The sequence below is a fragment of the Nyctereutes procyonoides genome, unplaced genomic scaffold, assembly GCF_905146905.1.
Source record: "Nyctereutes procyonoides isolate TBG_1078 unplaced genomic scaffold, NYPRO_anot_genome, whole genome shotgun sequence".
In the NCBI taxonomy this organism is placed as follows: Eukaryota; Metazoa; Chordata; class Mammalia; order Carnivora; family Canidae; genus Nyctereutes; species Nyctereutes procyonoides.
This window is the reverse complement of record NW_026575035.1, coordinates 2175254-2179981: the sequence shown is the minus strand read 5'-3', so window position 1 is coordinate 2179981 and position 4728 is coordinate 2175254.

The following is a 4728-nucleotide window of genomic DNA, read 5'->3' as shown; positions in this document are numbered from 1 at the left end:
GGTGAGGGGCATGGCTTTCTCTTGTACTCTAGGGGGTTGCCGAGGCTAGGGAGGTGGAAAAGTTGCAAGTCAAGAATTGCATACGTGTGGTGGTTTAGCACTTGGGGATCGATGCTTATAAAACATGTACCTGTATATCGAATGGCCCTTGGAAAGTCCTAGAAGCTCTAGTCAATTTCCCACCTGAAGCTCTTTTACAACATCCGGGGTATCTTTTACAACATCCAACATCCCTCTGCTTCTCTGCCCTCTGTCCACGGAGCTCATCCTCTCCCAAAGGAGTTGGTTCCATTTTCAGGTTGCTGAAGTCTTTACAGGGGCAAGGAGACCCCCTACCAGGTCGAAATCAATCAACTGATGAAAGGAGTTGGTGGGCTCGACAACAAGGACGACACAGACTTCTGAGCTGCCCGATCGAATCCTGGCTTTGCCTCTTAGCATAGGATCTTGGACAAGTGTCTTCATCTTGCAAGATCTCATGATCAGACCACAATGCTGACCTTTCGGAATAACCACTGTTAAAGATGGAAGATGGTGTATGCGAGTCCGCTAGCCCAGTGTCTGGCTGGCATACTGCAAGCGGTGACTAAAGCACAGTTGTCATTCAACAGACTCCTGAGCCTTCTCACGGCTCCATCATCCCGCTCACGTTTCTCTGTTCCGGGAGATAGTGAGACGCTTGATGAAATGACTCGCTGCGGCCCAGATACGTTATTCTGCAGTGTGCCCCAGTGGCCCAGCAGCCGAAGCCTTTTTAAAAGGAATGGAGGGGAACACCTGGGTGGCTCAGCGGTTTAGCGCCTGCCTTTGCCCCAGGGCGTGATCCTGGAGTCCCCGGATCCAGTCCCACGTCGGGCTTCCTGCATGGAGCCTGCTTCTCCCTCTGCCTGTGTCTCTGCCTCTCTCTCTCTCATGAATAAATAAATAAAATATTTTTAAAAATAAAATAAAAGGAATGGAGGTGTGCAAGGCACAAGAACGAGTGTTTTTATTTACTTCCTGTAAGTGCTCCACATGCCAATGTGAGTAATTTGTCTTAAAAAGTCGCCCTGTATTAACATTAAGCTCGGTGATTTGTGTATAGAAAATCCATCTTCTTTAAAAGATCCAGAACTTGGGACACCTGGGTGGCTCAGTCAGTTAAGCAGCTGCCTTTGGCTCAGGGCCTGATCCCAGGGTGCAGGGATTGAGCCCCGCATCCAGCTCCCTGCTCAGTGGAGAGCCTGCTGCTCCCTCTTCCGCTCCCCCGGCTCAAGCTCACTCTCTCTCTCTCTCAAATAGAAAAATAAAAATCTATTCTTTTTAAAGATTTTATTTATTTATTCATGAGAGGCAGAGAGAGAGAGAGGCAGAGACACAGGCAGAGGGAGAAGCAGGCTCCACGCAGGGAGCTGGACGTGGGGCTCGATCCCGGTTCTCCAGGATCAGGCCCTGGGCTGAAGGCAGCACTCAACCGCTGAGCCACTCAGGCTGCCCAATAAATAAAAATCTTTAAACAAAAATATTTACATAAATAAAAAAGTAAATTCAATTAGCCAACATGTAGGACATCATTAGTTTCAGACGCAGTGTTCAGTAATTTATCACTTGTGTCCCCCAGCCTTTTGATGTAAGCCGGGATGGGGGGCGGCTGTGGAGGCTCTTGTGGAACATGGCAGGGGTAGTCTGGCCTCTGATTAAAAATCACGGAGGGTACTGGGCCCCAAGTGGGCTTTGGTTCTTTAGAAAGTGAGGTACTTGCTGCTCTGTGCCCTCAGCAGAAAAAGCTGCTCTCAAAATCTGCTACAAACCCATTAGCCCTTGATGGTCAGAATCAAGGTCAAGAATGAAGCCCGCTCCCCCATCATAATCCTACACTGTCCTGTGCTCTAGGAGAATGTCTCAGTCTCTTGAGAACTCCCTGGCCTCTACTTATATAAAGTTCTCTCTTTACATACGTAAAGCAGTAATTTTCATATCAGTTCTTCAGCCTTCAACTTGCTCCAGACTGAACTTCCTTTAAACTTGTCACATTGAGGGCAGGTGGGTGGCTCAGCAGTTTAGCGCCTGCCTTCAGCCCAGGGCGTGATCCTGGAGACCCGGGATTGAGTCCCACATCGGGCTCCTGCATGGAGCCTGCTTCTCCCTCTAGCTGTGTCTCTGCCTCTCTCTCTCTGTGTGTCTCTCATGAATAAATAAATAAAATCTTAAAAAATAAAAATAAAAAACTTGTCACATTGAGCCTAAATATTCCATCTGTGCTGCTCTCCTGTGAACCCTGTATGGCTAAGGTCTGTCCCCATAGTAGAACACTTATTTATGAGAGAGAATGAGCACGAGCTGGAGGGGCAGAGGGAGAGTCAAGCAGACTCTGCTGAGTGCAGAGGCCCAGGCGGGTTCGACCTCATGACCCTGAGGTCATGACCTAAACTGAAACCAAGAGTCTTTTGTGGGGAATATTAAAAAGTGACCCTAGGACACCTGGGTGGCTCAGTTGATTAACCAACTGACTCTTGGTTTCAGTTCATGTCATGATCTCTGGGTCCTGGGATAGAGCCCTATGTAGGGCTTGTCTCCCTCTCTCTCTGCCCCTCCCCCGCCTCTCTCTCTCTCTCTCTGCCTCTCTAAAATAAATAAATCCTTTCTTTAAAAAGTGACCAATGTCCCTCAATCCCCACTAAGCACACACACAAAAGGAAATAGCCCTGAAGTAGGGTGGTCAAGCTGGATTTCTTTTAAAGCAAAATTTTAGAGCAGTGATGAGAAAATGCTGAAGTGAAACATGAAAGTGCCTTCCCTGATAGTTTTTAAAATAAGATTGGGGGAGGGGTGGATAGAGACCTCTCTGCGTGAACCTGCTGGGCTCGGCTTAGTGGTGGTAACAGAGGAGAGGATCCCATCCACGAATTCATCCAACACACGCGTCTCGGGGCCTCCTCTATGTCAGGAGCTGGCTGAGCGACCCAACCCTGGAGGTGACCACACCAGGCGAAGCAGACAGTAAGCAAGTCAGCTGATGAGCTGAGGATTTCGTGGGGAACGCTAAGCCACCAGCCTGGAGAAACTAAAGGGGGGGAAGGGGGTGGGGAGCGGCGGGAGGGGGCACCGGGCTGAGGTTTAAGTAGACGGCGGGCGGCGGGAGGGAGACCACAGGGGAAGGCGGCTTTGCGCAGAGCCCCAAGCGGTGGCCAGTGCCCAGGGAGGGGGGAGGGCAGGGGGAGAGGGTGGGGAGGGGGCGGGAGCACGGAGGGAGGGAGGGGGGACGGGAGGGGTGGGCGGGGGTGATGGGGAGGGAGGGGGAGGGCGGCAGTGGGGAGGGGCCGGGCGGGGGTGGGCCGTGCAAGGGCCTCGAGGGAGGGGAAGGGACAGGAGGGTGGGGAAGGGGTGGGGAGGGGGGGCACGGGAGAGAGGGAGAGGACGGAGGAGGGGGGAGGGGAGGGGGAGGGGGGGAGAGAGGGGGGAGAGAGGGGGGCGGGGCGAGGGGGAAGGAGTGGGGAGGGGGCGGGGCACAGGAAGGAGGGGACAGGAGGGTGGGCAGGGGAGATGGGGGAGGGGGAGGGTGGGCACGGGAGGGAGGGGTGGGGGGAGGATGGGAGGGTGGGCTAGGGAGGGCGAGGGGGAGGGGGAGGGGTGGGGAGGGGGCGGGGGGGCACAGGAGGGGCGGGCGGGGGCGATGGGGGAAGGCGAGAGGGAGGGAGGGGCGGGCCTGGAGGTGAGCGCCCCCTCCGCACCTTCCAGCACCTTCCAGCACCTTCCAGCAGGCGGGGGACGGGACAGCGACGGGAGGAACCGGGGCGGCGGATGATGAGAGGCCCCGGTAGGGCATCCTTTAATCCCCGACCGAGTCCGCCTTCCCGCGCATTCCTACGCTCCAGAAGCGGCGCCCGGGGGAGGCCGGGGGAGGCCGGGGAAACCAACACACACAAAACAAACAAGCAGACGCCGCTGGAGGTGACTCCAGCAGATTCTCAGTAAGTAAGTTGGGGGCCTCCTGCCCCGCTCGGCCCACTGGACGGCACCTCGGCCGCTGCCCGGAATGCTCCCCTCTCGCAGGGTCTTTTAACCCGAGGGTCTGTCAAACCCCGACACAAAGCGCCGCACGAGGAACACGGAGGGGAGGGCCTATAACGGGGGTCTTGGTCTTGCACGCTACCCCCCGCGCCGCCGCCCGTCCGCCGCGGACCCGAACCCGGAGAGCTCGGGGCCCCGCCCACCCGGGCGTCCCGGACCGCGCCCCCGCGCCCCCGCGCCCCCGCGCCCAGAACAGCTTCCCCAGAGGCCTGGGCTTTCCTCCCTTGCTCCCCCCCCTCCCCCCCGCCCCCGCCCCCGCCCCACAGCGGAACCCTAAAGCATCTGAGTGCAGAGCCCTGCAGTTCATCAAGATCAAGGCAGGCGTCAGGTTTCAAGTTGAGGTTCCCAACAGCTTGCTCTGCGGAGACTTCTTACCTCCTGAAATCACACGGCGCCTTTTAGGACCTCAGGGTGCTGAGTCACGGCTGGCTGCACACTCACTCTTTCATTCAAGGCCACCAGGCCGGACCCCATCTTCCTCCCTGGTATAAAGTGAACACAGGGTCCCCTCCCCCCCCCACATGCCCCTTCAGAAGTGGTTCCTGTGAAGTGACCAGACTTAGAACAAACAAGAAGAGTGATTTTACCTTCCCTCTCCTTGAGGAAATTTGACAACTCAGAAGTAAGAAACACTCTGCCCCCTTCCTTATCTTTACATGATTCCTACATTGGTGGGTG